A 12,500-nucleotide genomic window follows, 5' to 3' on the forward strand; every position below is an offset into this window, starting at 1 on the left:
ACTGAAGTGACCGAATGAACGCAATGAACTGAATCAATTGAATTAATTCTAGAAAACTGTTTGATGCGTTTTTATACATTTTGGGCCAGCTCCCAAAACAAGATTGCTACTGCTGATATTTTGTTTTTTGGAAAAGCGTTAAAAGGACAATCTTCTGAATTTTCTTATTGGTCGCGTGTGTCACGTGATACTGTCGCCAACTACGTCCGCCAGAAATATGTTCATTTTACTTTTGTTGTTGTGAGAAAAGTGTGTGGGCGTATTTGAAATTGTGCCGTTGCTGGAAAAACTTATTTTTGTGCAAAATGCGCGGGGAAATTGAAATGAATAAAGGTTCGTTTATTAGCGCGCACGTGTGCGCGCGTGCGTGTGAGTTACTGCACAGTTTAACACCTTTGCACATTCGGTGTTCAAAACAGCGCACAATTGTAATACATGCTTACACTAGTAACGTTTTAAAAGAAACCATTCCATTATGTGATAGTTTAGCGCGAATGCCGCGCAATGACCTTCCTTTCGTTGAAAGCTTTGAAAATAATACTTTTTTCTGAACACTCCCAGACACATAAAGTATATTTGTGTGAAATTTCATAAAAATTGGCCCAGTCGTTTCAGAATCTACAGGGGGGGGGCAATAAAATTGTCGCCCTAGAAAAGATATGATTCCATTTTCCATTTCTATTTTTGTTGCAGACCATCTACTAGTGTACAAATCTCAAGAGCGATAGAAGCCTTCTATCATGTCTGAAAGTGACATATTGTCAACGAGTGAAATAAGAGATGCGCCCCTGTACAACTCATGCTCTCTACCAATCCAAGTTATGACAAGAGGACCATTGCCATCACCCTCAAAATGCATCGCTGGATTGCCACGAATAGCAGGAACGTGCCCAGGGTGTTGAAAGTCAACACCAAAGTGTATTTGGATGTGCTGAAGAGTGTGGTAATCCTCTGGTGCAATCAGGTGGCCGCTGGCAGACCCTTGGTATGGCAGCAGGATTCGGCGTCAGCCCACAAGTCCAAAGAGACCCAGGCTTAGCTTTAGAAGGAGGGCTACGACTTTGTACCCTTCTCTCACTGGCCACCCTCCTCCATCGACATCAACTCGCTGGACTATTTTGTTTGGTCATATGCCGAGAACATCACCAACATGACCTCTCACAATACCAAAGCCAATCTGATCCCCGTCATCCGCCGAGTATTCGCTGAGCTTCCACTGGCGCTTATGAAAAAAGCATACTCCCAATCCCGTACCTATATCGAGTCGAGTGATTGAGGCTGAAGGCGGCTACATTTAATAGATGACAACTCTACTACATAAACAAGTTACCTGCATGTATTTTTTTCAATAAAATTTTTGAAATGAATCTGTAGTGCTGTTTTCTTTAGGGCGACAATTTTATTGTTCCACGTTGTATTAGGAACTCACTCACCCACGCACACACGCGTACACACAAACACACACAAAGTGCCTTTTATATATAAGTAGAAATATTCTGATCACCATTTTTGAACTTTAAATATCGATCAAAATAAGAGCTGAAATATAAAATGTAATCTTTTCTTCTTAACAAAAATGGTCCTTTTTTATCTTCGCGTTTATAATTGAACTAATTTCGCTTATTCCTTTCATTGTTTCTTCATTTAACCGTGCGCGCTGCTTTCGCCATTTAATGACCAGCACTGTCCAAAACATTGGCACCAACATAATGAACGTTCTTCTGAGCCAGAATCGTGTGTGAACACCGTTTTGTCTCCCAAAGATCACCGCATCTTCTAAAAGGTCAAACTCCGGAAGCCGGATGGTGACATTTCGTGGAAAGGTCCCCATGACAATATTTTCAAGAAGATAAGCTAAAGACGCGAAGTGGAATTTACAACTACTTTTGATTTTCTATGGCGACGCCCCTCCCCCTCCAATGAATGTGGGTGCGAAAGGTGGAGACGTACGACATCGCAATAAGATTTAGCATATTGACCATTGGATTGACTAATAGAAGTCGAACTCGCTTTGGCGTTCATTGTTCTTGACATGAAAATGTCAAAAAATGAATCTTCGTCTTGTAATTAGAGAATTGACGTGCAGTTTACAAGGACATTAACCATTAGCCCCCTTCCGACTGCACGATTAGGAGTTTACAGTGAAGCAAGGATTACGGAATCTCTAACTGCAGTTCTTATCCGATTGCTAAAGCTCAGTGGCAATTGGACTTTACGATTAGGAGTTTATAGTGAAGCAAAGATTACAGAATCTCTAACTGCAGTTCTTCTTATCCGATATTGCAACAACTCACTGGCAATTTTACTTGACGTTTAGGAGCATACGGTGAAGCAAAGCTTATAGAATCTCTAACAGCGGTTCTTCTTATCCGACATTACTAAAGTTCAGTGGCAATTGGACTTTACAATTAAGAGCTTATAGTGAAGCAAGGATTACGAAATCTCTAACAGCGGTTCTTCTTATCCGATATTACTAAAGTTCAGTGGCAATTGGACTTTACAATTAAGAGCTTACAGTGAAGCAAGGATTACGAAATCTCTAACAGCGGTTCTTCTTATCCGATATTACTAAAGTTCAGTGGCAATTAGAGAAACCCAAGATGATCAGAATCAATGTTAGGATAAGAACTGGTGTTATTTGAGAATCTTTCTTCTCCTAGACGAGTTGCCCTACAAAAGTTTGATAGTCTAGTCAATAGTAGTTTTCACTCACAAGTAAGGCATATACGAAATCGTATCCTTTCCTGTGAATTAGATGGAAGAATGAAAATAGTCTGTATTTTAACAATTAAAATATTTCAGAAGAGTAATATTTTTTGTGAAAATATAATTAGTTATAATTCTCAAATTATAATTGTTTGTAAAGTGTGTTACTGGGTAGAGGATTTTTTAGTGTTATATAATAATATTCAGATATTCAACAATATTATCCGATATTGATAAAAATTCAGTGATAATAGAAAGAAGCTAACAAGATGGAATGAGAAGAAAAGAACTTGTGTTATTTTGAAGTTTTCCTTCTATTATTGGACTAATTGCCCTACAAACGTTTGATAGTCTACAATAATATTCAGTCAAAGTTAAAAGATATATGCATTTATATATTTTTCCAAGATTATTAAAGAAATAGACTTTATATTCAGTCTTTATTTACACCCTTCCCACCGCAAGAAGATGTGACACAAGGTCGAAAAGTGGGAAGAGAGTCAAACCAGTACCCTTGAAGGAGGAGCACTCTGGCCTTTCAAAAATTGCATGGGCAGCCCCGTCAGCTTTCTCAGGGAGTAAACAATAAATTTACTCGACCTTGAAGACAAAAGGCAACAAAGAGCCTGTCAGGGTCGATTTTTTAAGACTTCACAGGGCATCAGTCAACATAGAAAAAGGCTATTTCAAAAATGGCCTAAACTCTGTTGGCTTTGGTGCCAAGGGAAACCCGCAGCTGTGTTGACTTTATATCCAGTTCCTCTTTAAAACTTATGGCATCTGATATTCAAAAACGATTACTCATTACTGACCAGGTGCAATATTGTTTGAGTTTTTTGGCGATGTAAGAAAAGCGACGAGATAAATTTAAGATGAGAATAATAAGAACAGGGTTTTCTTTATACATCTTTTATTTATAAAGCTATTCCATGTAACCCTACTATATATATATATATATATATATATATATATATATATATATATATATATATATTTTACATAAGCGTTACCACTTATCAAGGCCGATAGGCCACTCAAGGATAAGGGTTAAAGAGTGTACAGTAGTCAAAAGGACAATATAGTAATTGATAGTAATGAAAGTTCGGTAAATTTGTTAACTTAAGTGGAACGGCTCATCAGAAACTTGTTCACATTGGACTTGAAGACAACCGTATTATAGACAGCTGGAAAGCAGGAAAACGGAAGATAATTTCACAGGCGTGCAGTTCTAAGAAAGAAGCTTTGATCATGGAATCTATGTTTAGGTTTAGGCACAGATAAAGAGTGGGGGGAATTATTGATAGTGTTTTCAGCTAGTCGAGTGTTTCTTGTGAAAGTCGAACACTTTCCATGAAAATAACGATAAAGCAGAGACAAACTAGCAACATCTCTTCTGTGAGATAGAGGTTGCAGCGAAGAGAAAAGGACATCTCCCACCAGGCCACGAAGTCTATTTTGAACCCTATCAAGGCAGGATAAGTCTTTTCTAGCAGCTCCTGCCCATATGTGGCAACAGTATTCCATCCTTGGACGTATCTGGCTCTTGTATAGATAGAAAATTGCATCAGCAGTGAGATATCTACTGGATCGATAGAAGGATCCGACCATTTTTCCAGCGGCCTTGGCAACAGATTTTATGTACGTATTCCATTTAATATCAGGAGTAAAGGGCAAGCCCAGAAGCCTGTCAAAACTTGAGTCCTCCCCAAGACGAGAGCCATTCATTTTAATTGATGCCAGATGGGGATCAGAACGTTGATGATGTAAAGATAGAAGCTTGGTTTTAGATGCATTAAAAGTAACCAGCCACTCCTTTCCCCATTGTACAACGTGATCAAGATCAGAGGAGAGAGAATCGGAGAGAACTTGGTTATTTACTTTATTTATTTATAGATGTGCTACCATAGATGGTAGTGTCGTCAGCAAAAATGTCTACGAATGATGTGAGGATGTGATTTGGAAGATCATTAATGTAGATCAGGAAAAGAGTTGGGCCCAGTATGGACCCCTGAGGGACTCCAGCATTTATACTGTGAGCTTCTAATTTTTGCCCATCAACTACTACTCTTATGAACCTATCAGAGAGAAATGATTTAATAATTAAGAAGACATTTCCAGCTATACCATAGCTAGAGATCTTGTGAAGTAAACTTTTATGCCATACCCTATCAAAGGCCTTTGATATGTCAAGAGCAATTGCCCTAGAAAGGTTGCCTCTGTCGAGAGATTCGCTAATCCTATGAGATATAACTGTAAGCACATCTGCTGTAGATCTAGCAGAACGGAAACCATATTGTGTCACTAAGAAGGTTATTTTTGCTGAGATGGTTGATTACTTCTCTATTTAACACAGATTCCAGCAACTTACTCATGACGCACAGGAGACTTATTGGCCTGTACTGAGAGGGGGTTGAACGATCACCTGAATTCTTAAATACAGGGCATACTGATGAGATTTTCCAGGGTGATGGGAAGCAATTTTCCTTAAGACAACGTTTAAACAGTTTTGTAAGTATGGGCGCTAGTTCTGGTTTAAGTTTTTTGAGTACTATAATTGGAATACCGTCAGGGCCGGTTGCTTTACTGGAATCAAGGTTTTTGATTAGCTTGGCAACATCTCGTACAGATATTTGTATATCACATAGCGTGTTTTCTGATACAGGAGGAAATATTAGGGGTTGGCGGCCTTGGTCGCAAAGGGTAGAATTGGCTGCAAAGTTCTTGGCAAAGAGTTTGGCTTTGTCTGATGCTGATGAGATTAACTCAGGTCCATTGATGATAGTTGGGATAGAGCACACGCTTCTGTTCAGGATTCTGTTTGCTATTTGCCAAAACTGGTGGGAATCAAGCCGCTGCTCAGCTACTTTGGAATATATATATATATATATATATATATATATATATATATATATATATATATATATATATATATATATAAGAACAAGTAGTTAATAAAACATGTTAAAAACACTTTGAAAAAGAGTTAAAAATATTTAATTTTAAAAAGGAAGCACAAAATAAGTGGATAGTCCTTAATCCGCGGAGTTTCTAAGAAATAATTTCCTTCTCATCAGAGGGTAGGGATTAGCAAAATGTGGGATCGGATTTTGTTTGCAAAAGTATTTAATGAAACTACAAGTAAGTCATAGATCTTACTCGGTAAAAAATAGTGAAGCAGAGGGAATAGGGGAAAGAAAAAAAGTGATTTCACATGAATATATATATATATAGTGTGTCAGGAGGCGATGAAAAAAACCTAATAAAATGCTCGATCGTGGATGTGAGAGCTGAAGATACAATATTTATGACACTATATATACATATTTAAAGGTCGTACCATTGGTTTCGTTACGCCGAATCAACCATAAGCCGTTTTTTTTCCTAACCTCTTATGGTTGATTCGGCGTAACGAAACCAATGATACGACCTTGAAATATGTATATATAATGTCATAATAAATATTGTGTGTATATATATATATATATATATATATATATATATATATATATATATATATATATATATATATATATATATATATATAAAACATTCCGAATAGTAGTGTTCTTTTGTCTGTGTACGGAGGAATGAAACTGGTCTATATTTGAACAATTAAAGTATTTCAGAAAGGTAATATTTTTTTGAAAATAGAATAGTGATAAATTAAGGATTGTAATTGTTTGTAATGTGTTTTACTGTGTAGAGAATTAAGGAGCGCCATGTTTGTTTAGGGTTCGACAATAATAATGAATTGAATTGAAATCAGCCAACCAGAATACAGCAGAAATAAGTGACTTAGCTGTATTTACTGAGGGAATTTGTATATGTTATAAGCAAATCGCATAATAAAATGAAACAATAACGGCTTTAGGCTGGGAAAGTATACAATGAAGGCGAATTCCCGATGATTGATGGGAGAGAGAAAGTACATGCTTCTGAATGAGTGAAAGTTACGCCCATTTCCTTTACGTATTCCAGATTTGTGGATCAAGATGGTTGGAACTAATATCGGAAATGATGAAATCGAATGAAAGTGACAGTTAATTTCTCGAAATACGGATCAGTTATCGGCAGGAAGTGTGATTATATTGGAATTCTATATACCGCCTCTGTTGATGGTGTTCGAACTTAGAAGAGAAAATCAAGATCATTTTATTATATAGACATGAAAAGAAAAAGCAGCAGAGGAAAAGGCAACAGCAACAGAAGAAGAAGAAGAAGAAGAAGAAGAAGAAAGAAAGAAAGAAAGAAAGAAGAAGAAGATGAGGAGGTGGTGGTGGTGGAGGAGGAGGAGGAGGAGGAGGGGAGGAGGAAGACGACATACCGAAATCAATCATTTTCTTTATGGTTTTAAGTTCATCAAATCTATTGGCTCACACCCAACCTTAAGAAAAGGATATATTCGTTATGTTTTATGAATTAAAAAAACGGAATAATGCAATTGCACCAGCAAAAATCACTTCCTCCAAAACACTGATGGCGCAGTGACTGATAGAAACAACATGCAAGAGATAAAACGGGAACTAAATCTTGCAAAATGAATGAAGAAAATGATGCAACTCCGATTGATGGTTTCCAAAGATTAAGCACAAATTTTCATGTAAACTCACTCCATTCATTGTAAAAGCTTGATAAATCGTCAAAGATCGAAAAATGGTTCCCACATAATCTCTCCCGTTCTTCATTATGTCACATGACCTCATAATATGTATCGGCCATCATATTCTTTAGACGTCACACCAACAGATAACCATATGTTCAAAAGTTATATAAACTTCTTCATGCGTCTCAAATATATCTAACATGGAAAAAAAGAACTTGTGTTAAAAATTGTAGATTTTTATACATGGAACTAATTTGCATGCTTAGAAACCAATTGTCTTTAAAAAGGACAGTTTTAAAATCAGAGTCAAATTTTGGATCAGAAAGAAAGCGATGGTGTCAGTGTTTATTATGATGTTGTGGAAGAGAAATTCCTTCCAAAGTTTGAATCGCCATTGTAACCTTATTTACTGCTTACGGCTCCATTCAGTTTTGAAAGACTAGGGATATCTACTGATGAGCGCTGTGCGTGAAATTTTGTAGCAAGAGTTGCACAATATTCAACCGCGGCTCTCCTAAGTCGGCAATGTTTTAATTCCAGTTGAAAGTATATATAAATTCAGGACAACCGGAAACAATGCCGAGATAAGTAGAAAGCACAAATATAGTACCTCGCATTCGCAAATGGTCACCCATCTGGTATTGGCCAATCTCATCATAGATTAACTTCAGTGATCTGGCGAAAACTGGTGAGTCAACGTGATTATGCCGTATATTGAAATATTCTGTAACCTCATTACGGTTATACGATATTTCCATGCATCATTTTCTTTCGTACATTTTTTTAAGGCAACTGTCCATTACATGACGTGCCCCAAACATACATAATAAAACATCGAAACAAGAGATTAAGCAATGATTTACACAAATGTTTTTAATTCTAATCAAAGTTTAAACAATATGACTAAACTAGCAATTTCTCGGGCAAATTCAATGCACTGCTGTCAAAGCTTTCAAATCCAAAACTCGACACTCTTTCGAGTTGATTTGCACACGACGACGTACGCAGTACATTTTCTTCCAACTCGACCCCTGTTCGCTTCACATCCGTTTTTATTCACTTGTCTCATTTGCATAGAAACAGCGACATTCTTCGTCGCTCACGTGACCATCAACCCTAAAACCAATTGGGCGTCCCCATTTGAGCCTTCCTTCTCCCCCCCTTTTTTTTTTTACACAAATGACCCTTTGAAGCACGCGCACATGTTAGTCAAATAAGTTGTGGGTTTTCCTACAAACAAAAACACGATTACCATTGAACATTTTAATGTTTAAATAATTTAAGTGTTTTAAGACTTAATTAAAAAACAAAAAAGGCTAAAATGAGTTCGCTTCCCATTCACATTTCTAATGAGTTCGTTTCTGTTTTCAGTTCCAAACCTGCAGAATATTATATTGGCGTCATTAAAAAGCTGAATGACAGATGAAAAGAGGAAAGGGAATCGTGGGAATCACATTAGCTATAGAAAAGCATTTGATATTTTGTTCCCTTCATTGCTTTATTGAGCTTTAAAAAGTGAACAGAACTTTCGTTACAATTTGATATGCCATTTGCTATATATATATATATATATATATATATATATATATATATATATATATATATATATATATATATATATATAATCAGATGGGTGACCATTTGGGAATTCTAGGCGCTGTATGTGCTTTCCGCTTATCTCGGCATTTGTTTCCAGTCGTCCTGTGCTTCACTTGCCACTGGTATTTAACAATGTCGTCTCAGGAGAGGTGTGGTTGGAGATTCCGCACCTCCTGCCACAAAAATTTGATGCGCAAGCAACCCTTCGTGTGTACCCATAGTCTGTTCAAGATTGAAGAAGCCTGCTGATATATATATATATATATATATATATATATATATATATATATATATATATATCAAGGGTGGAGATGGGACTAGTGCCACTCGTGCCCGGCACGACCAATAACTCGGCCAATGTTATTCAAAATGGATTAAAAATCATCCACTAATTTCAAGCAAACATACTTAGTCTGATTTCAATTAAATTACATATCTATTCAAGTTTCGATAACTAAGTAGCCAAAAGTTCATAAATATATCTTGGAATAATACAAGGATGCTGTTTTGAACGGATTGTCTTTGTCCAGCCACCGTCCGATTCATTGAACATCCCATAACAGCGGCTACGATGTTGAACACGCGTAATCCGTGCCAAGCACAAAACCTCTCTCGTAATAATGTTAGAGAAATCCCGCTTTTTGCTGTAGCCACCCGCAAAGTGAAGTCAACCTACAGTGCCTAAAATATTTGGCACGATGTGACTGCTGATGCCTGTTTTGGGAAGAGGGAGAGGGACCGAGGGAGAGAGAGAGAGAAGAGAGAGAGAGAGAGAAGAGAGAGAGAGAGAGAGAGAGAGAGAGAGAGAGAGAGAGAGAGAGAGAGAGAGAGAGAGGCATTTATAGACGAACACTATCTGTGAAATGATGCAGCAAAAGAAAGTTACATACAGAATCTTTATGAAAAAAAAATATTTACGTATTTCTACGGAATTCTACGAAGGTTCCGAGGTTTGAGGGGTTTTCTTACTATTAATATAAAATGACATAGAACCCGCATTTTTTGTAGATTTCTATGATTCAAAATTCACGAATAACCCATTCCTTAATGAAAAAAAAAAAGGGATTGTGAAGTGCTAATAAAAAATCAATCATTTAATTATTTTATAATTCCATGAGACAAATGGGGATTTGTGGACTTAATTGCTAACCTGGTTAGTTGTTATTGTCATTAATTTCTTTATTCTAATAAACATTTTTCTCGTCATAGTAATGAACATCTCTTTTCTTCTATACTTTTGAAAGGAATAAAAAATTATCGGTACTCTTGCATAATTTGACCCAGATCCTCGTGATTTCCCGTCAAGCCCGGATCGGGCGAGACCGGCAATCATCGGCGACAGCCGAGCGGCGTAACAGACGCAGGATAACGAAAAAAAGCAAAACAAAACGAAAAAAAAAAAAATAACTGAAAACTTTCAAATAATAACAAGAACCTACCTTAAAAAAAAATGTTTATTTGATTTATTGTAGTATTTTTTTTATAAATATCAACAAGAAGTTTTTTTAATTTATCTGCAAAAAAGGTTGATTACCGGTATAACTGTTAGGTGTAAGTACAATTTTTTTATTTCATTTTATTTATTTATTTTTCTTTGCATAATATTTATCAGCAACAAGTTGTTTTTTTTAAATTTATCTGCAAAAAAGGTTGTTTACCTGTATAATTGTTAGGTATAAGTACAATTTTTTGCTTAATTATTAGTATTATTTTTTTTTATCAAAAATATTGATTTAAAAAAAAAAATTTTTTTTTTTAAACAGTTGTTATTTGCTTGCGGAAGAACTTTCTGGAGAGAATCATATTTCCTTAGGAATCTTTTGCTTCGTTCGACTGTTGATCGGCCATCAACAGCAAAGAGAGAGGTGATGGGGCAGAGGAAATAAGAGGAAGCTCCCCAACCAGGTAGCTTTCGGAAATATGATTTATGATGGAGACAAAAGGATCGTTTCCAAATTTTTGTCTCCACATAAATTCAAGTAAATATGTATTCAGAAGCTCCCGGGTTCCGGCTTGTCACACATTCTTGCTTGTTACGCTGTTTCGTTTCCTTCCACATCCTCTCGACGTGGTTCGTTGTTGCCTTTGTCGTATGATTCACAGTGAGGTGTTGGAACCCTTCTCCTCCAACTTTGTTATAGGCCTTCCAACAGTCGGAAACGTACCCGGCAGAATATATATTTTTTTTATTATTGGAAGGAAGGTTTCGGCGTTTCGATTTGGGATGGTGACCAAAAAACCCCGCCTTATCGGTGATATCATAGCCACCGAAGACCCAGAGCGGTTCGAGGATTCTCCCAACATTATGTTTCCTCCGGTTGAATAAGGATTCGACTATTTCTACAGTGTGCCCTGGGCCTCCTATCTACCGGGGATTCCTCAGGAAATACTCCTGACAAATTTCCATCAGAAAGTTCTTCCAATCCGTGTACGTGTGTTCGGATATAACATCGCATTCTCTCTTAATATTTTTTAGTGTCGTCATTTCGAAGGCCCATAAATAGATGATTTTCACTATAGTTGCAATATCCAAATTGGAACGTGAAAAAAAAAAAAAAACGATCCTGTGCGCAATGACACCCACTGTCTATACTGGCCACTGGTACACCGCGAGGAGAAGCCACCCTTTACGCAATTTCTTTTTTTTTTAGTAAACATTTATGATTACATTTGTTGCATCTCATTCTTTGGGAAAGCAATTTCTTTTCATGACAAAAGGAAATTGTCTGCATCGCCGTTTACATGTGTTTTTCAATCATACACAGATTTATTTCCATGGCTGTCATTTCTTTCAGTAGTTACTTTCTTCCAATTCGATTGTCATCTGCTTACAGTTACAAACTAAAGTCGGATTAGCGTTTCAACATTTGAACAACGCTCAGCGGACGCCGATGATTGCCGGTCTCGACCGATCCGGACTAGACGGGAAATCACGAGGATCCGGGTCAAATTATGCAAGAGTACCAAATTATCTTATCTACTGTATTAACAAGACTACAAATTATATAGTACCTTGATTGTTCACAAAAAAAACAAAAAAAAACACCATGCAAGGTACGTTAGTCAATCTGTGCTATACAATGGAGAATCACGCAATAGCAACTATGATGACTTACTTTGGGTCCACGGATCACGGATTGGGAACTGAAGTTGACAGAGGGCGGGAGGGAACACGAGTAGCAATAATAGGCTAAAGTCGTCACTGATTATATATATATATATATATATATATATATATATATATATATATATATATATATTCCTCTTTTCACATCAGTTTTTTCCCCATTCACTTCTATATAATGTTATCCCTACTCAACTAACTTTAATATTAAGATGTAACCAACTATTTAAAAAGAAAAAAAAATGGAATAAATTAAGACTAATAACTAAAAAGAGAATCATAATCAAAGTTATACGTAATTTATATGTGTATCTTTGAATATATTTTCCTTTTAGAAATTAATTTAAAATTAACAGTAATTTTTTAAAATAGTTTTCAAATAATAAAATCAGTGTTTTTTTTTTTTTTTTTAATAAATTTGCAGTTTTTACAGTTTACTAGTTGGGGGCGCCTGGCCTTGCCCGGTCG

This window comes from Euprymna scolopes, chromosome 23, assembly GCF_053919585.1.
Source record: "Euprymna scolopes isolate OS-2025 chromosome 23, ASM5391958v1, whole genome shotgun sequence".
In the NCBI taxonomy this organism is placed as follows: Eukaryota; Metazoa; Mollusca; class Cephalopoda; order Sepiida; family Sepiolidae; genus Euprymna; species Euprymna scolopes.